Source organism: Ctenocephalides felis, unplaced genomic scaffold (assembly GCF_003426905.1).
Source record: "Ctenocephalides felis isolate EL2017-DRISC unplaced genomic scaffold, ASM342690v1 CF-g0.4_SCAFFOLD_01170, whole genome shotgun sequence".
In the NCBI taxonomy this organism is placed as follows: domain Eukaryota; kingdom Metazoa; phylum Arthropoda; class Insecta; order Siphonaptera; family Pulicidae; genus Ctenocephalides; species Ctenocephalides felis.
The window spans coordinates 83,295,425-83,317,900 of record NW_020537324.1 but is presented as its reverse complement, the minus strand read 5'-3'; the positions used below and the strand labels follow the sequence as shown (position 1 = coordinate 83,317,900).

Genomic DNA, 22,476 nt, shown 5'->3' with positions numbered 1-22,476 from the left:
TAATAGTTATATATTTTTTAATTAATTTTATATGTCTCGTTCGGGACATTAATTTATTGATACATTATATGTATATATATATATATATATATATATATATCAATAAATGTCGCCACCTATTTTTCCCCAATTTCCCCAATGATGGATGATGAGGCCACTCCGCAAGCCGAATAGTCAATTTGATTCGATTCTCTTTTGCAATGCATTAAATTCAATCAGTCATGAATGGATTGATTGAGTCAATCAATTAATCGCCCTCTGGAGCCCCCGGCTTTCGATTCCTCGCAGGACGAAGCCCCGGGGGGCGCCACGGATCGCTGCCTGCATTTCCATACGGGGTGGACGGTCCCGTAATTGCTAGGCGCATTATATATATATATATATATATATATATATATATATATATGTAGATGTATGTGTATGATGTATATGATGTATGTATAAAAGGGCGGTGGGGCGTCATTTAAAAGGGCTTCTCCGTTTTCACACGATTTGAAAAGGTCCTTTGATCGCCCCATATAGGTAATTACTTATACCTTGTGTGTAATGCATTATACGCCACATTATAGAGGTGTATATATATTAGGGTGGTCCTTAAAATGGTCATTTTCGAATTTCCTTGCTCCCAGGGGCTTAAATGGTTCCAAATAGATAAAAAACAATTCTCTGAAAATTTTAGCTCTTAATATTAACGTTTAGATAGAGCGCAATTCAATCAATCTTTGTATGGAAAGAGCATGGAAAATTTTTTGAAAATTTAAAAAAAATGTTTTAGGTATAACTTAGCGACAAATGAATGAGTTTTATTCATTTATTTACTCGCTAAATTACATCTAAAAAACATTTTTTAAATTTTTGAAAATTTTTCCATGCTATTTCCATACGAACTTTGATTGAATTGCGCTCTATCTAAACGTTAATATTAAGAGCTAAAATTTTCAGAGAATTGTTTTTTATCTATTTGGAACCATTTGAGCCTCTGGGAGCAAGGAAATTCGAAAATGACCATTTTAAGGACCACCCTAATATATATATATATATATATATATATATATATATATATATATATATATTAGAGTGGTCCTTAATATGGACATTTTCGAATTTCCTTGCTTCCAGGGGCTCAAATGGTTCCGAATTGATAAAAAACAATTCGCTGAAAGTTTTTTCTCTTAATATTAACTTTTCGATAGTGCGCAATTCAATCAAACTTCGTATGTAAATAGCATTGATAAAATTTTGAAAATTAAAAAAAAACTTAGCGACAAATGAATTAAAATTGAAAATTCGTGTCATTTTTTATTGAAAATTCGACGCTCTGCAAAATTTTTGAAAATTTTTTCATGCTATGTCCATACAAAACTTTGATTGAATTGCGCTCTATCTAAACGTTGATATTAAGAGCTAAAACTTTCAGAGAATTGTTTTTTATCTATTTGGAACCATTTGAGCCTCTGGGAGCAAGGAAATTCGAAAATGACCATTTTAAGGACCACCCTAATATATATATATATATATATATATATATATATATATATATATATAGTATTTGCACAAAATGGTTAAAATATCTTCAATTTCTTGTTAACTTTCCGTAGGGCAAGTTATAAAAATTGCAAAAAAATCGAAAATGAAAATTTTTATATATCTTTACGTTTCAAAGGTTTCTGAATATTTTGGCATACCTTAGAAAAAATGGATGTTGTGTGTGTGCATCTGTGTGTGTTTGTGTGTGTGTGCGTGTATGTGTGTGTGCGGATACAAATTTTCATCGGGATTTCGGGAACACAGATCAACCGATTTGAATAATTCAAAAAACATTCGATTCGTATTGATAAGGAGACGTGCTGATTAGTTTTTGGCGGAGGCAGATCTAGCCGTTCCAAAGATATCCAACCGTTTCAGAGAAACAGGGCATAAAGTGCAAAAATGGCAAACCGGTTTTTCGACAGTATAGTTCAACCAAAATTAATAGGTTTCAAAATTTTCAAATTATTTGAAAATTGTCAGATACAGTCAAAATATTTCAAACTTTTCAGAAATGTTCAAAATTTTCAAAAAATGTCAATATTTCAGAAGAGTTTCAAAATTTCCAAATTATTTGAAAATTGTCAGATACAGTCAAAGTATTTCAATTGTTTCAGAAATGTTCAAAATTTCCAAAAAATATCAATTCATATTTCAAAACAGTTTCAAAATTTCCAAATTATTCGAAAATTGTCAGATACAGACAAAATATTTCAAATTTTTGAGAAATGTTCAAAAAATGACAAATAATATTTCAAAAGTGTTTCAAAATTTCCAAATTATTTAAAATTGTCAAATACAGTCAAAATATTCCGAATTTTTTTGAAACGTTCAAAATTTTTAAAAAATGTCAATTAATATTTTAAAAGAATTTCAAAAATTCCAAATTATTTGAAAATTGTCAGATACAGTCAAAATATTTCAAAATTTTCAAAAATTTTCAAATTTTTCCAAAAAATTCAATTAATATTTACCAATAATGATTTTACTTTTTTTTTCAAATTTCCAAAAAAAAAAATCAAGAATATTCCAAAAAAAAAGTCAAATATTTTCGCCATTTCTATTTATTAAACAAATTAATTTCTTTACCAATATCAACCCAAAATTGAAAGAATTTTTCTATAGTTACATTATTAAATATCATTACTATAAATAATCTTCATACTATTGTCGAAGTAAAATTTAATACCGCCCTACTAAAATTTCGAATCACAAGAAACAAAGTGCTTTACAATGTACGGAACTTGGACAAAATAAGCGTTAGCAATTAACAAGAAAGGTCTTCTCTTCCCTTATATATACACGACCCGAAAAGGTAGACAAAAAGGCTTAAATAGATTTAGAGAGCGAATTGAAACCAAATATAATTTTAATTAATATTGACATAGAATTTTCAGACCGCGATGGAGACATCTTCGGGAGGACGGCAGAAATAATAATATATATAATATAATTATATACATATATATATATATATATATATATATATATATATATATATTATAATGTTTTTCTCTATCTCTCTACATTTTGTCTCTTGAAAGCATTTCTTTTATAAAATCTTTGTCAAACAATGGTCGCAGCAGCTTTTGCACGTTGCATTGTAAAGTCGTTACCTCTACTCCACTCGCCTCTGCTCCACTTAGTCTACTTACCGAATGCACTCCGGCAACTAAATCAATACACTGAGCATTGTAAGCTTGTTTAGTTCCTAATCTAATTTAAGTACGGAACTTTTGTAATAGGAAATGTTAAATTAGAGACGAGAGAACAATTTAGTAAACGCAAAAGTCCACCGCTGCGGCACATACAGAATAGACAGAGTTGGTAGAAATAGTTAAAAATTGGTCTATGTGGAAATTTGTCGTAAACATCAAGAAATGATGTTTACAAATCTCATTTTCTGACGAAAACAAACTTCTCCTCTGGAAAGTCGATATTAATTATTAACTTCCCGTAGGTTAAGGTATTGTAATCGTCCAAAAATTGAAATTGAAAATTTTTACATTTCCCGACGTTTTGAAGATTTCTGAACATTTTGGCATACCTCAGAAAAATGGATGTGTGTGTGTTTGTGTGTGTGTGCATGTATGTATGGATACAATTTTTCGTCTACGTTTTCGGGCACACGGATCAACCGATTTGAATGGTTCAGAAAATATTCGATTCCCATTGATAGGGAGATGTGCTGATTAGTTTTTGGCAAAGGCAGGTTCAGCCGCTACGGAGATATGGAGCAAAGAGTGCAGAAAATAAAAATCGAGTTTTTGAGAGAACGGAGTATCCGATTTGAATGATCTAAGAAACATTCAATTAGTAATGATTGGGAGAAGTGTTTATTAGTTTTTGGCAAAATTAGGCCCAGCCATTTCGAAGATACAGAGCTAAATGTGCAAAAAATGGCAGTTTTTGAGAGAACTAAGCGTCCTATTTGAATGATCTAAAAAACTTTCTGCTTGTATTGACAAAACAATTTATTTTGAGGATAAAAAATTATTACATCTTTTTTATTTTCCATAAAATATTTTTGTAATTTTGGATTAAAAATTCAAAAAATGACCCAGGCTAAGCACAGTCTAAGCGCCACTCTGGTACAAATGATTACCCAAGTGCGTTTAGACTGTTTTGTAAAATTTTGTAAAAACTATTGAAAAATGTGAACATGCTACCAAGCTAAGCACAGTCTGAATGAAAATGTCGTACAGAATTATTTGCAAATGCGTTTACACTGTGACTAGGCAGAAGCACTTTTTCAATTTTGTGTAAATAGGCAACTATTTTTTTTTTTTGAAATTGAATTCGAAATGAAATGACGATTCTTAATGTTCTGGAGATAAATTGATTTATTTATGATTTACATTTGATTTGCTCACAGTCAGATATAACAAGATAGCAAAAATAATGAAAGTTACAGTATTTGTAATAATATATTTGAAAGCGTTTAAAATTTCTCGAATATTTCGTTACGGTACGGGAAGTTCCAGCAATTTGCCTTAAGGCACGATGCCCTACACCACTAGTTTATTTTTATAATTAACGCCAATTGTAGTTTAAAGTATATTATATTTCCGAATTAATCAATACTTTTTCAATTTTCTTTTCAATTATCAATTTTATCGATAAGTTCACTCATTACGGTGGAGCGATCGGCTACTTTGCCGACGCCGCGAGCACAATAGTTGGCGAAAAAGGACAAAAAAGTAATCCATTATGGAAAATAATGGAGTGAATTTATCCTTTAAGGACATTATAGTTTAATATTGACAATAATTAAATGAAATTCATTTTGGTAGTAGATATTAACTCTAGTATTGTTTCGAAAAAGATGAAGGAATGAACATTTCTAATGCACACTATCACTCTTATTGTTAATCTCTTGTTTTTATTGTTATATATATATATATATATATATATATAAAGTTAGTATCACGTACTAAACTGATTTTAAATGTTAATAAAAATCTCAAGGTCACAAAGATGTTACGTATAACATTTTAAAGCGAAATATTATACACGTATTTGTCATAAATCAGATAAATTAGTTAAAAAAATCAGTGGTTTTGGAATCATATATATTCTAATGTTTACCGTTAATTAATTAAGAAAAAAATACGTTGATCAAAGGAAAATAACAATTAGGATTTATATTAGAAATATAATATTTTCAGTAAAAATGTCAGATAATTCTATCATTCGTAAAGAAAATGAACTGAAAATAGCAATGATATCATAAACCTCCATTTATAGTCGGAAAAGTCTATTGACAGTAATAAATTTTAAAAAATTACGTATACAAACATCAAAAAAGTTTTTAAAATTAAATATTTATTTAACTTTAGGATATCTTTCAAGCACAAACTACTTATATATAAAAATGAGAAATAATTCTAAAAGCACTAATAAAAATGACTAATGAAAAATAGCACTAATGAAAAATAGTTTAATTGCGAATTAGACTGGTTTCTCCATTATACAATTTTGAAAAAAATCTGTATTACTATTGAACATTTTGAATGTATTAATATTTCTCTATTTTTTGTAATCTCATTATTTAAAAAGTTAAAAGAAGCTCTCATTAGCTATAAAGAAAATGAATTATTATAAATACTAAAAAAATAGATCAAAAATTAGGAGACGCTGTGAACACTTACACAGATCAATATGTATATATATATACACGTATATATAAATATATATTTGTGTATATGTTTATATATACATTTATAAATTCAATATAATATTAAATATTATTTAAATTCAAAGGCCATGACAAAGTAATTTCCACCAACGTTTGCGCCACGTGCACTGAATAAAATATATCGAATTATATATACGTATATATTTAATATATATATATATATATATATATATATATATATATATATATATATAAGTGTATGTACCTATCCTATAGACTTTGTAAATAACTTTGTGATTCCAACTGTAAAGTGTATTCAAAGAAAAAATAACTTTCTTTTTCGTTCTCGGTCTCAAAGAAAAATCATAAAACGAGTTTCCACTTTTAATTAGCGAGGTACGTTTCAATATTATTCTATATACGTATATATACAAATATATAAACATGTATATATATACAAATATATATATATATACATGTATACGTATATCTTTGTAATTGTATATAATGCTTTGGAAAAATACAAGCGGCAGTTTATTACCATAAGTATATAAAAAGCGTCTGATGAAGTTATCAACCCTAAATTAAAATGCCAGAAAAACACACCCGGACTAAACATTGGGATTAAAAAATACTAGACATAGTAGATAAAGGTTTTAGAGTAGAATATTAAAAATAATATAATATATATATATATATATATATATATATATATAATATTATACTTCTCTTCAGGATGAGAAACCCTAATTTTTTAATAGATGAAAAAATGGAATATGAAAAATGGAATATGATAAAGTGTGTAATATGATAATGTATTATTTTTAATACTAATATAAATTGATTGTAAGAAATATGTTATCAATCTGCTCTTGTAATTTATTTTATCCTAAATTATTAACTTCCCGTAGGGTAGTTATAGTAATGGGCCGAAAATCGAAAATGAAATTTTGTGCATTTCTCGACGTTTTGAAGGTTTCTGAACATTTTGGCATGCTTTAGAAACTAAATGGATGTGTGTGTATGTGTGTGAATGGTTTAAAAAACAATCGATTCCTATTAATAGCGAGATGTGCTGATTAGTTTTTGGCAAAGGCAGGTCCAGCCGTTACGGAGATATGGAGCAAAGAGTGCAGAAAATAGAAATCGAGTTTTTGAGAGAACGGATCATCCGATTTGTATGATCTAAAAAACATTCAGTTCGTAATGATGGGGAAAAGTAGTTATTAGTAGTTTTTGGCAAAGGTAGACCCAGCGGTTTCGGATATACAGAGCTAAATGTAAAAAAATAGCAGTTTTTGAAAGAACTAAGCGTTCGATTTAAATGATTCAAAGAACTTTCTGCTTGTTTCAACAAAATAATTGCTTTTGGAAAAAAATTGTTTCTTTTTTTTTTCAAAAAATATTTTTGTAATGTTGGATTAAAAATTCAAAAAATCTCCAGGCTAAGCACAGTCTAAGCGCCACTCTGGTACAAATGTTACCCAAGTGCGTTTAGACTGTTTATGGATGGAGCACTTTTCCAATTTTGTGAAAACTATTGAAAAATATGAAAATGCCGCAGAGCTAAGCACATTATAAGTGAAAATGTCGCACAGAATTATTTGCAAATGCGTTTAGACTGTGACTATGCGGGAGCACTTTTTCAATTTTGTGTAAATTAGGCAACTATTTTTTTTTTGAAATTGAATTTGAAATGAAATGACGATTGTTATTGTTCTGGAGATAAATTGATTGATTTATGATTTAGATTTGATTTGCTCAGATATAACAAGATAATGCAAAAATAATGAAACAATTACAGTATTTGTAATAATATATTCGAAAACGTTTGAAATTTTTCGAATATTTCATTACGGTACGGGAAGTTCCAGCAATTTGCCTTAAGGCACGATGCCATACACCACTAGTTTTAATTGCTGTTGATTAATGTTTTTATTTTAATACTATCATGTCAATTTGCTATTTGTTCATAAGCCATAGATGTGTTGTATTCAACATTTCAAAATATTTTAAAGTTTCCAAATATTTACAGTAAAGGTTTATCATACATAAATCCATTACCCTAATACTTAATTATGATTTTTTTCCAAAATTCGTCCGTAAATTTGTGGAAAGTGGCCAATTATCCTGCTGCTGCCGTCGTTGGAGCAGTGATAATAAATAGAATAATTAAATCCGCAGTCAAGGTGGAGCCGAAGCAATTACAAAGGCTGCCGAGGATAATGGCATTTGCGGAACGAGAGACTACCTGCCGATATTATTATCCTTGGCTAAATTATTGCAAATTAACCATCGAGAGAGATGGATCCGGAGAGGAGAGATATATAAATATACATGTATAAATTATTATATTTATATGTCGAGTTGTTGCGCGCGCGAAACACAATGGACGATTAAAATAATGATATATCAACAAGGTTCATAATTAAGTGCGCACATATCTGTCGGTGAATAATTTGTAAATAAATTACATTATAAATGAATTTATATATATATATATATATATATATATATATATATATATATATATATATATATATATATACTAACGATTCATATTTCTTTTTACCTAAAAGGATTTTATGTATTTAATGATGTTTAAAAGACAACTCTACTAACGAGTAAACCTTACCAAGATGCAAACAAAATAGCAACCTGAAAAATAAATAAGAGAATTTCGCTTACAAGATAATAAGAATCTACTGGCAACCATACCAAATTGAGTAAAGACTTTATAAAAACTAGTGGTGTATGGCATTGCGCCTTGAGGCAAATTGCTGTAACTTTCCGTACCGTAATGAAATATTCGAGAAATTTTAAACGTTTTCAAATATATTATTACAAATACTGTTACATATTTAAAAATCATATGATTTGACTCTTCATTATGTTTTATTTAAAAACTATATGAATTATAGTAAAAAAAATATTTTTAACAAATTAAGAAAAATATCGTAAGATCGATTTTCACCAATTTTGCAATTTTGCAATAAAACCTAGTGATAAATTTACGCGCTGCAGTTAATAGCGCCTCTATGGAGTGCGGAAACAACTAAAAATGGCAAAGCGTTCGTGTTTTCGATCTATTTATACTTTTTTGTCTATACTACCAAATTAAATGTATAATTTAGAAATGATTTGAGATACTTGAATATCAGCCTAAATGTTAAGAAAAGGATTCTACTGATGAGCAAACCGAGTATCGACTTAAAAGATATAAGGGGAGTTTAGAATTGCGAAAGAAACTGATAAAGGAAACTCTAAGGATCAGAGACAAAAATTGCGTCAGAAAGTAAAATGCGGAACGATGGACGAGATTACAAATGAATAATTGCTACTGAAGAGCAAAGAACTGGGACACAAATATTGAGAAAACTGTGTTGAAATATATCTGTACGAAAAATAGGTGAAAAATTGCATAGCCAAACCAGCAATAGGCTGAAAACAACGACCCTCTTCATAAGCAACCTATAAACGATACAATCTTATATATATATATATATATATATATATATATATATATATATATAAGTCTAAAAAGCTCTATCTCTAGCTAACCCATGTCTAAAAAGTTTCATTTTTTTAATATCCTATTCTAATATTTACCATGTAGCATTCAGTTAAAAATAATCATTAATGCTTTAGTAGAAATAATGTTGGCATATTTTGGACCAGCTTTGAATTTAATATATATCACATCATTTAATATATATCACAAATTTTAAGTACATTTATATCTGTCAATCTGAATTTTATCATTTCATCTGACAAACATGCACTGTGTCTTACATTATTTTAATTTCTGGCATGCTTTTGTGCAATAATGCAGACATTTTTCTTATTAATAATCATGAATATATCATATTCTAATATTTTTTATTAATGCAAATTTCAAGTGAATAGACATTTCTGGCAGATGAGTTTTATTGTGTCAAAATGTTTTTAATGTCTTACAATGCTATGTTGTTTTTCTACCATTTTTTTTATTTATTTCTGCAATATTACTATGATTTTATAATCCATCACATCTTAAAAATTTTGCTTAACAAACTCTAAAAAAATTTATCAAAATTCGAATAACCGTGTAGGAAGAATTTGTATTCATACATCAGTACAGACGTTTATTAAAAGATATATATATATATATATATATATATATATATATATATATATACTAGCAAACCGGGCGAACTCCGTTTCACCGCCATATGGTTTCATTTTATGTAACATTTCCTTTCGAAGAAAAGAAATTCCTTCTGTTGAAATTGAATAAAAATTTACAAAATACTCGTGATTGATTTGGTGGTTTCCAATTGAAATGTTTGGAAACGAATAACTTATTTTTTACATTTTTTTCACAATTTCACAGTGAACACAATGCCGGTTTGTCACATGAAATTAACTGAGCAAAGAACAATGAGTAGCAGTCAAACAAAAAATATTAGTTTGTGGTACATGCTAAGTATCAGAGATGACCCTGTATGTGAAAAAAGAAAAAGTGTTTTCCGCTTTTCTGTTGAAATTTTTCTTCAATTTTCTTTGCTATAAACCTTACGGAGTTCGAGACCTTTCCAACGAATGCAAAATCGTCGGAATCGGTTCGTGCGTTCTGGAGTTATATCGTCAGGAAGGAAAACCCGACTTATTTTCATATAATATATATATACGTGGTCTGTTCAAAAAGTACCCGGAATTACTAATAATTAAATTTCGCGGGTCTGGAGTGTCTGATTGTCAAAATTTTTTTTTTATTGTGTTGGTATACATGCCCCTAAAGTATGATGAAATTTTCAGCTATATTCACTGTTTACTTTGTTTGTGGTAGTCGCTAAGGTTCGACGTGTTTTTCTGAGCTCGGCGATTTTTACAATGGAAGAATTGAAAAGTCAAAGAATTTGTATTAAATTTTGCGTAAAAAATGAAATAAAGTGTTGCAAAGTGCAAAAATTCACCAGATATGGCTCCGTGTGACTTTTTCCTATTCCCAAAGTTGAAGAGACCCATGAAAGGACGGCGGTTTTCCTCGATTGAAGAAAATCGCTGAGAGTGCTCAAGGACATATCAAAAAGTGAATATCAAGGGTGCTTCGAAAATTGGAAAAAACACTGGCATAAGTGTATTATATCTGGGGGGGACTACTTTGAAGGGGACCACATTAATGTAGACGAATAAATAAATATTTTTTTGAAAAAACGAAAATTCCGGGTACTTTTTGAACAGACCACGTATATATATACGTATATATATATGCCATCTTATCCTTGTAGATGACAATTACAACAGCAAACATGAGTTTTGGCGTTTTCTGCACAATATATACATGTATGTTATAATATGTGGCCTGTCGGTTGCGGCGTAACCGACTTCTGCTCGTGTATAATATAGTTTGAATCCTTAGCGAGGATTGAATTAAGCCGTCAGGATTATGTAGGTGTGTGTATTGCGAAGTTTATCACGCCGCTATTAATCCTAAACACATCATGGATCCAGCTATATAAATGTACATTGCATAGTCCATGACACCGAGGAACCCACCCCTTGATAAATAATACATATATACACATTTCATACACAATATACCCATATGTAACAATAGGGTTAACTTTGTTTTTCAGTCGTTGCATTGATTATGGATTGCACCGAAAATCGTATGAAGCATGAGCAAATATCCTCATTACTAGGGTTTGTCGGTTTTCAAAAACCGTTTTTTTGGTAAAAATTATGGAATTCGAAAACCGTTTTTTTTTTAATGAAAAACGTCGCTTTTCACTGTATAAATGGAAAATGACAAATATAGCCAAATATAAAAGATAGATGAAAGCCTTTTGATTCTTGAGTTAATATCGGTTCAATAGCATTTGATAGCTTATCAGTCTGCAATGGTTCCCAGAAAGGTTTTGTATATATTAATTTTGATTTTTATACCAGTGTACATATTAATTTAAATCATTATGACTTCTTCTTTCGTAGTAATAAGTAACTTTCTCTCCTCAAACTCAAAAAAAAAAGAGTTTTAAACGCTAGAAGCCACAAATAAAAGGCTTTCAAAACAATTAAGCATAATTTGGTCGCAAGTATGAGAGTATTTTCTGTTTCAGAAAATTTTGTGAGTAAACAAAAGACACGTCTAAGTAGCAATTCGATAGACGTTCTCAATTTTATGAAATCATATTTTATTAAACAAAAAACAATTAGAATGTTTAAAATTCATTAATTAAAATTGCTCGGAATATCAATAATCCTAGTTTAGCTTAATTGTTTTAAAACTAAAATTGATATCAACAAGTATGTATCAACATGTATCTAATATTTTATTACTTTTATTTTTTAATTTAATTAATTTTTTTTATTTTAAAATGTATTATTTTTATTTGATCGAAAACTTTCCTTTTACTACCATAAACATATTTTCATTCTTATATGTGAAAATGATGCATGAATAATTATTCGTTATTCATTTTAAGTTATTTAATCAAGATAAACTATTATTTTTTAGTTTCACTAATTAAAATTAAAATAATTTTGTTTACTATCTATAAAATTGAACAATAAATAAATTCAATCAAATACTATTCTAAACTGGTGGGGTGGGTGGCATCGTGCCTTAAGGCAAATTGCTGGAACTTCCCGTACCGTAACGAAATGTTCGAGGAATATTGAATGTTTTCAAATAGATTATTATAAATATTGTAACATTGTCTAATATTTATAAGAATTATATAAACTGAATTGCAGAGTTGAAATTATTTGTTTAAAGTATATTAGAACTATAGTCAGAATTAAAAATAAAATTTGAATTATTTTCGATATACAAAAAATTAAAAAAAAAATGAAACAAATTTTTTTTCCAAAATCAATTATTTTGTTAAGACAAGCAGAAAGTTCTTTGAATCATTTAAATCGGACGCTTAGTTCTCTTAAAAACTGCCATTTTTTACATATTTATCTCCGTATTTTCGAAATGGCTGTGCCTGTCTTTGCCAAAAACTAATAAACACTTCTCCCAATCATTACTAATTGAATGTTTTTTAGATCATTCAAATCGGATACTCCGTTCTCTCAAAAAGTTGATTTCTATTTTCTGCACTCTTTGCACCGTATCTCCGAAACGGCTGGACCTGCCTTTGCCAAAAACTAATCAGCTCTTTTCCCTATCAATAGGAATCTAATGTTTTTTGAACCATTCAAATCGGTTGATCCGTGCGCCCGAAAACGTGACCGGAAATTTGTATCCATACATACATACACACACACACACACATCCATTTTTTCTGAGGTATGCCAAAACGTTCAGAAACCTTCAAAACGTCGAGAAATGTAAAAATTTTCAATTCCGATTTTCGGCCCATTACAATAACTTACCCTACGGGAAGTTAATTACACTAAATTTGCGGATAAATTACCAATTATTCGAGCAAAAATTTATTTTCTTTATAAAATTCAAAAACCGGTTAAAACCGTTTTTTTAAGTAAAATTAAAATTCGAAAACCGGTTTTCTGAAATGTCGGTTTTTGTATAAACCCTACTCATAACCATGTCTTTATAGAATTATATATTCCAATTTACCAATTACTTTTCTTCCTATTATGGCTTGATACGTATACTCAGTGTCTATTCAAAATGTTTATTCGAATTTCATACGATGTGGAAAAATGAGGAAATGCGGAAAAATCTTGGATAAGATAAGAGCCACTCATCTGGAGAAGAGTGGAAGCGGTCTGGAGTCTCTTAATCTCTTATTATTTCGTATTATTGAACTCCGGAGCACCCGATGGATACGAGTATATCGAATATTGCATTTTGTTCTGATTGATTGAGTGATTGAGCGGCAAAGCCGAATAAGCCAATGAAATATACTTGTAGATGTATATATATATATATATATATATATATATACATATATATATATATATATATCATATATATATATATATATATATGTATATATATATATATATATATATATATATAATAGGTTGTCAAATATTTCCCTTCCGCCTTTTTGTATTAAACCAAGAGCAAAAAAGCGGAAGGGAGATATTTGACAAACTAATATATATATATATATATATATATATATATATGTATACTTGATGACCCGACAGACGTTGTCCTGTACCCACGTCTACAATTTAATAATAATCCATATTTGTTAATATCCTATCCTATGTTATTTAATATTCTATTTAATGTCCTTTCATTTACAGACTTAGCGTAAACTATATACGTATTGGAAACTGCAGTTTTTTTTAACAATATAAGAAATTCAGAAAGAATAAATATAGTATCTACGGTAAAACAGCAATATCACCTTTCTTATTTTCCTACCAATATAATTGCTTCAATGATTTATATAATACATAATAGTCTATAATTTTTATAATCGCGTATCATATATTAGTTGCTTTTTGGCAATTACAACTTCTAAATTACATTTTTTTTATTAATAATTTTATAATCATTATTACTTTAGTTAAAATCTGAAGTGAATAAATTTGTAAAAATCTAGTGCATAAGGCATTGTTCAATCGAAGATCATGATGAAACAAATGAATTTTTGACACATGAAACAAGATTCTAAATCACTTTTTCAATCAGTTGGTTTTGAGCAATAATATTGTAGATATTACATTTTTCTTATTTATAATTATGAATATGGATAATATACATTAATATCGTCTAGGCTTGCTTGAACTAAATTTAAATTTCAAGTGAATCGACATTTTTGGCAGATTTTCTCATGTATAAAAATATTTTCAATGTCAAACAATGATAAGCGGTTTTTGAAATTTTTTCCATTCATTTCTACAATATAACTTTAATTCTATAATTCAAAAAATCCTGAAAAAATCCCTTAACAAACTTCAGAAAGATTTATCAAAATTATAATAATCGTTTAGGAGTATCCTTTCATACATCTTTACAGAAGAATTTTATATGTAAGATATATATATATATATATATATATATATATATATATACAGTGTGTCCCAGAACTCAACTTCAAGCCCAAACGGGTTAGTAGTATTGAACAAGGTCCTGGAAAATTTATAAAATGAAATATCTCACGTTGTTTGAAAATTTTGATCTTTTAAATCTAACCTAGAGTGTTGGTAAAATTGTGAATATTTTTCGGTAATTGTAGTTAATGATAAACATTTCTAGGACCACAGTTAAAATTAATGACACAATTGCGCCCCCAAGTTTTTGAAAGTTAAGACTTTTTGTTGTACTATGAATTTAAAATATTTAAAATGGGTCGACTTTGAGAGGTTTTCTTTAAAAAAAAAATGTATCAAAGTGCATTGGCATATTTTATTAAAAGTTCATGCATTTTATTTACAATTAGGATTGCAAAATGGTAAAATACTTGATAATTTTGTCATAAAAAAATGAGTAAAAAATAATAACCCAAACACAACAAGCAAACTTAATGTGTGTAAATTACTAATTGGGAATTGCTAGGACATTATTTAATATTTTTTGAAGGAAGGCTTTTCACACTGGACCAAATTTTGAAAAATTTAATATCATAGTTTAACAAAAAGTCTTATTTTTCTAAGGGCAATTGCGTAATTATTTTTCAGTCTGATCTTAGAAATGTTATTCACGTTTACGGTTGCGGAGTTGAAATGAACAAAATTAATAAAATTTGACTACGATAACCGAAAAATGGTCATAGTTAGGTTGCACTTAAAAACTCATAATTTTTAAACTACAAGGAATAATTTTATTCATGATAGTTACGACCAATACTAGCACCGGGTTTCGGCTTGATGTTGAGGTCTGGGATACCTTGTATATATAAATATATGTGTGGGTGTACATGTGTGCGTATGTATGTATTTGCAATAATGTTGTCAGATGATACAAGATATATTGAATATTTTTTTTGCAACTTGCCTACATCCAGATGTTAGAAAGATTTAAAAAAAATGTGAAAAGCTTTCATACGTTTTGAGGATGAATTTGACTCTTGGTAAATGTATAAAACTGTAAAAATTATATAAAAAATAATATAATTTAATAATAAAATTTTATAAAATAATTCTCAAAAATAATATAAAGTAAAAGCAAAACTAATGATAAAATGACAATTATATTAAACAAATTAAATTTGTTGAAAAAAATCAAAAGATTGATTTTTTTGTAAAAATTTCATCTTTATCAGTTGATGACAAAAAAACTGTTTTACCGATTTCTGCATAAAATAAAGGCATCATGTTGAAATTTTCACTGCTCTAATCTTTTCAAACTAATTCACGTTCTGCATAAAATTCTGGTTTGTAATATTAAATTTTCGAATCGGAACCCATAATAGTTTTCATAAATAATTTATGATTTGTCTGATAATTATCATCGGTCGATTTCGATAATCGAACATTTGTACATAATGTACACATTAACATATATATTATTGTTGTCATCGTGTGTGTCGAATTTTAATGTCGCGATCGAAACATTTTGCATTTGAGTCGTACAAATGTTGGCGTGAAAGCTATTTTAATTGGCAGAAATGGCTTTCGCAATAATCTCATTTCGAAATGAATATTACCCCCCGATAGATGTACACATATATAGATACAAATATATAGATAATCGATATAATAGCCACGTCAGATTTTACACAAAACGCAATATTTAGGTCAATGCGATTTAAAAAAAAATCGTTGAACAATGAATATTTATTTCGTTGAAATAAAATGAGAGGGTTGTTCTATATATAGATTTAAATATTTGAACCAATGATTTATTTATATATATATATATATATATATATATATATATATATATAAATATATAGTATTTTTTTTTTGAATAGTCTTGAATTTAAAGTTGATATAATATATTTTATTCGAGTCGGTACACCAATAAAAATAATATGGAAGTTTTTAGAAATTTATTTCAAAATTTTACATTTTGAAGAGAACGTGTAATTAAAAGAAGATTTGCTGAGGGGTTGTTTTTGCAATTACATAACGACAGGGTTATAAACAAACGATTCGACAATACGGTCCTGAACGAAACAAACACGTGGTTCCTAAATAGCGTGTCCAAATTTCTTGAAAAATACAATATCCCATCGCTTTTTAAATTTCTCGTAAAATATGCTTTAAGAAAAATCGTGACATTTTTATCTTAGACTCCAATAGTTTAGACAACTTATTAAAAGTTATTCATGCTTATTTGTGATGTTAAAAAATATATAATTTACCACTGTGCACATACTCATACCATGGAGTAGTAATGTTTCTATCTGTTATATTAGGATGAAAAATTTCATCTTGAATGCCACTGAATGAAGGCTAAAATGCTAGCCGAAACGTATGGATTTTAAATAAATTTCTAAAAACTGTCACGCTTTTATTTATTCATTGAACCAAACCAATTACATCACAAAAAATACATATTAAACAAACAACTATCTGACTATGTTCAGCAAAACTTCCAGCATCATTACATCATAATTTCTTTGCTGTTTTTTCAAATATTTGTCACCTGGTCCTTTATATCCCACAGGCGTGATAAAATGGAACGACCAGGAGGTAAACACAAGCAAAGTCTTATTATTAATTTTAAAGGGATTTTATGAAATAATAGCCCCATTTTTCAACCAATGTGAAATATAAAATTTATGGGTACATTTTTTACAGAGATAATGCTGTATATAACCTAGATCTGGCATTTCGTCAGAAAAAAAAAACACCAGCAGGGTTATAATAACTATTTATTTATCTTGTTTCTTGTAAAATTGCTTTTTAAACTTTATGTACTATTTTATATTATTTACGCTTTTATCAGGGTAAACACTCAGTTGGTCCTTTTACCCCACCCATGTGTGTGCTTTCATAGAGGTTATATAAAAAAACGTTGAATTTAATTTACAAATAACAATACATCTTATAAAACAATTAAACAATGTGTACTTAAGAATTACATTGAGGTCTCGTAAACTAAACAACAGTGCTCTAGTACTCACAACCAAAAAAAACGAACAACGAAAGAAAATACTTTTGTTATAGATTTTCAGACATTGCCGTTTATCTCCTGATACAGAAGTGATAAGTATTAAGGTAATGAGTGGTTATACATTTTTTGCCCTCTACTTTCAAATATTGTTATTGAATTATTCCGAACTTTGCTTGCTTTTGACATGTCGGTGGTGGACTTTTTTACCCGCGTATCTTTAAACGCCGTTCTACCCTATATATATATATATATATATATATATATATACAGATTTCCGTATATTTAAATTCGTTTCTCCGTTCGAGTGAGAATGTTCTGTGAATAATCTATAGTTCGAGATCTTCATGCCATTTCCGGCGCTATAGTAATTTACATAAAAAAACTGAATAACGCACAACAAACGCTCAAACACAATTTTATCTCTGGGGTCAAACTCACACAACGACCACGAAATAATAATATCAATAATATACATACTTGTATAATATATATACACACATTTCCATTGTTTCTCAAACCAAGGGACGGAAATTATGGGGTCGATTCTCGAATAAAATAGAAATGTTATAGTAATGCTATTTTACTTTTAATCACATGAGGTTTTCACGAATTTTTTTTTCAAAAATTGCGAAATATTACGTGGGGGAGGGAGGGGTATAGTAAGATATCACGTGTATTTATTTTTAAACTAATTTTTAACTTCCCGTTGGGTAAGTTATTGTAATGGGCCGAAAATCGGAATTGAAAATTTTTACATTTCTCGACGTTTTGAAGGTTTCTGAACGTTTTGGCATACCTCAGAAAAAATGGATGTGTGTGTGTGTGTATGTATGTATGGATACAAATTTTCGCGCACGTTTTCGGGCGTACGGATCAACCGATTTGAATGGTTCAAAAAACATTCGATTCCTATTGACAGGGAAAAGAGCTGATTAGTTTTTGGCAAAGGCAGGTCCAGCCGTTTCGGAGATACGGAGCAAAGAGTACAGAAAATAGAAATCGAATTTTTGAGAGAACGGAGTATCCGATTTGAATGATCTAAAAAACATTCAATTAGTAATGATTGGGAGAAGTGTTTATTAGTTTTTGGCAAAGGCAGGCCCAGCCATTTTGAAGATACGGAGATAAAAATGTAAAAAATGGCAGTTTTTGAGAGAACTAAGCGTCCGATTTAAATGATTGAAAGAACTTTCTGCTTGTCTTAACAAAATAATTGGTTTTGAAAAGAAAAATTTTGTTCCATTTTTTTTATTTTTTTTTTAGTTTTGTGTATATCGAAAATATTTCAGATTTAATTTTTATTCTGACTAAAGTTCTAATATAACTTAAACAAATAATTTCAACTTTGCAATTCAGTTTATATAATTCTTATAAATATTAGACAATGTTACAATATTTATAATAATCTATTTGAAAACATTCAGTATTCTTCGTACATTTCGTTACGGTACGGGAAGTTCCAGCAATTTGCACGATGCCATAATTGCCTCAAGACAGAATTTCACTTACAGCTAGTTTTTAAATAGTTCAAACATTTTCAAAAAAAAATCAAACAGTCCCGGATTTCCACCTTGTGTCCCGAGATTTTCTAAAAGCAATATTTGTCCCGGATTTAGATCTTTTGCTCCGGGTTGCCCTGGTTTTCCGAAAATTAAAAGGTAAATTAACAAGAATTATGAAAACAAACGAACAAGTGCTATTTTTTTTTTAAATTAATTATGAAGAAAATTGAACTGAATTTTTAAGAACAAGGCTCAAAAGCAAAACAAAGCATATACAAACAAAAGTCCGAAAATTTGTGTAACAAAGAATGATTCATATAAAAAAACTTTATATTGTATTTATATTTATATTTATATTTATATTTATACAACACAATTGTACAATTATAGACATTAATGGTACATAACTTAAATTAATAGATAATAATACACACTATATTAAATGAAATATAATTTAAAAGAAACAAATGTTTACTTAAAATCTTATCCTTGAATAGCATTTGTTATTTTAAAGACAGTGTAGTTATTTGAATAATAATGACATATTGTTATTCAATATATTTATGATATTTAATATTTGTAGAGACTTTCAAGAGTTTACTGATGGATGGAACTGCTCAAGAATTTCCTCAAATGCTGTTTTTTTCGAGGCAGTATCTGAATAGACACATTTGGAATGAACTGTTGATAAAATGGTAAATATTAATTAAATAAATAAATAAATATATACATATTATATATAAATATATATATATATATAATATATATATATATATATATATAAAATTCTAAATCATTTTTTTAATAAGTAGATATATTTTTTTGTATTGATAAATAGTAAAGTAAGTAAAGTAAATCAAAATGCGACATGCATAAGTTAAAAAAAATTACGTATATGCAATTTTGGACTTATTGCATTATTTATTAAACTAAATTATATAATTTCATCTGCCAAACACATATAATTTTGACTGTATCTTATATTATTTTAATTTCTGGCACATCTCAGCTGCTTTTCGGCAATAATAATTTACACATAACATTTTTCTTGTATATTATATTCTAATATTATCTAGGCTCATAAATTCAACCAAATTCAAATTTTAAGTGAATTAACATCTCTAGCAAATGACAGTTCAAATGTTTTGAATGTCAAACAATGATAAGTGGTTTTTTGTCTTAAAAATTTCCTTTGACAAACTCTAAAAAGAATTATCAAAATCCGAATAACCGTTTAGGAGAAGTATCAAATCATACACCCGTACAGAAGAATTTTATATATAAGATTTGTACATGGTGTCCCAGAACTCAACGTCAAGCTGAAACGAGATGATATTATTAATTCAAACTATCATGAAAAACTTAGAAAAAATATTTATCTCACGTAATTTGAAAGTTGTGAGCTTTTAAGTGCAAACCAGAGCTTTTTTGGTGAAAATGTGATAATTTTCAGATTATTGTGGTTAATTTTGATCAATTTTGTTTATTTAAGTGTTGCAACAGTAATCGTAAATGCCACAGTCAAAAATGATGATACAATTGCCCTGAGTTTTCTATAATTAAGACTTTTTATTAAAATATGAATTTAAAATTTTCAAAATTGGTCGATTTTGAGAAGTCCTTTTTTTCAAACAAATGTACTAAAGTGCCTTGGCAAGTTTTATTAAAAGTTTGTGCAAAAAAGTGGAGTACTTGGTATTTTACTATTCAATATTATTCATAATAATTTTATTATTTATTCATAATAAAAAAAAGTAAAAAAATGAAAATCTATAAAAAAATATTTTTTATCAATAAATCTAAAATATTCTTATTTTTAGTTTAGTAAGAAATTAATCAACAATCTAATATATCAACTTAAATACATATACATAATAAATAGATATTTAATAAATGTAATTAAAATTAATAAATATATAATAAATATTATATTATTATTAAATTGCATAAAATATTATAATCTATCTATTATTATTTTATTAAACCGCGTGTTACCATTATCAATTGGAACTATCAATTATCTACTTATCACCTTTAGATAATTTACTTAAAAATCTAATTTTTGATTTAGTTAAAGTGTTATTTAAACGTTATCAGCGGTTTATTGCGGTTAATGCGGCTAAGATCGACTATTTATCATAAGATACGAGTAAACTATTAAAAAAACAACATATTTGTTATCTTAACTTCCAAGTAATTGTTTTTGTTTAAATACTTGAGAATTGAATCGAATGTTGTCACTTCTGTTATAGACATAGGTGGAAAATAATAATAAATTATTAGTATAAATATAAATATTATATATAATATATATATATATATATATATATATATTATATAAATATTATATATTATTTTAAATATAAATATAGATATAAAGATTTGTTCGTGTCCTGTTCCATAAGATAAAATTAATAAGATTTTGATTGATGAAAAAAGTGCCCTGTTTGAAGAACTTTTGGATAAATTAATTTACCAGGCAAGTTTTTGATATATAAAATTAATCTTTTTAATTAGTAGGAATTTTGAAAAAATCTTTTAGAGTGAAGAAACAGCTTGACTGATGTTTCTCAAAAATCAGTGAATACCATTTCTAACTGATATCTTTCGAATAAAATTAAAATATTTATAATTATTTGTTTATTGAAGATGTTTAAAAAAAAATCTTTTTTATTGACAAAACTATTTGACTTCTTTTTTTAATAAAAAATATTCAACTAGAATCCTAACTTATATATAAATTAATTTGTAAATTTAATAATGATTTTCTAATTAAATAAAAAATTAAATCTTTTTCACTTTTAAACACAAATAATAACCATATTACAAAGAAACGACTCATCTGACCTTTATACATTACGAATTAGAATTTCTAGTGGTTTTCTTGAATTCAATTTTTTTTATGATTTTTTAAAATTTGTTTTGAATATCTTGAAATAGGGATGAATAATTTTAAATTTGATTACCAAACAAGAAATTTTTTGGCCGCTAGAATCCTATTAAGAATTTTAGAATTTCTAATTTAAAAAAAATATTTATTGTTCATTTAAAAATGTACTTCTTTACCGATTTTTAAACTAAGATTTACTTAAAACAATGACTTGTATTTGTTTAAATTTTATTATTTTCCATAAATAATATATGTTTCATAAGCCTATAATATTTTGCAATTTTTTTTGCTCTTGAATTAAATTTTTTGTTTTTGTTTCAATTTCTAATTATTAAAAACTAATATAGTAGTCCAGGACATAAAAATTTAAATTAAAAAAAAAAAAGTTAATAGTAGGTCTAGGGTAATTTTGATCTAAAAATTCAAATTTAAAAAAAAGGGATAA

At 27.7% G+C, this 22,476-nt stretch overlaps 1 protein-coding gene across 1 annotated transcript in view; it reads left to right on the top strand.

The window, feature by feature from the left end:
- Positions 1-22,476, top strand: part of LOC113367812 — a 111,259-nt gene that overhangs the window by 23,698 nt on the left and 65,085 nt on the right. Inside the window, exon 2 of the mRNA XM_026609391.1 lies at positions 19,725-19,836. The gene's annotated coding sequence lies outside the window, so the exon portion shown is untranslated. The remainder of the gene's footprint in view (positions 1-19,724; positions 19,837-22,476) is intronic.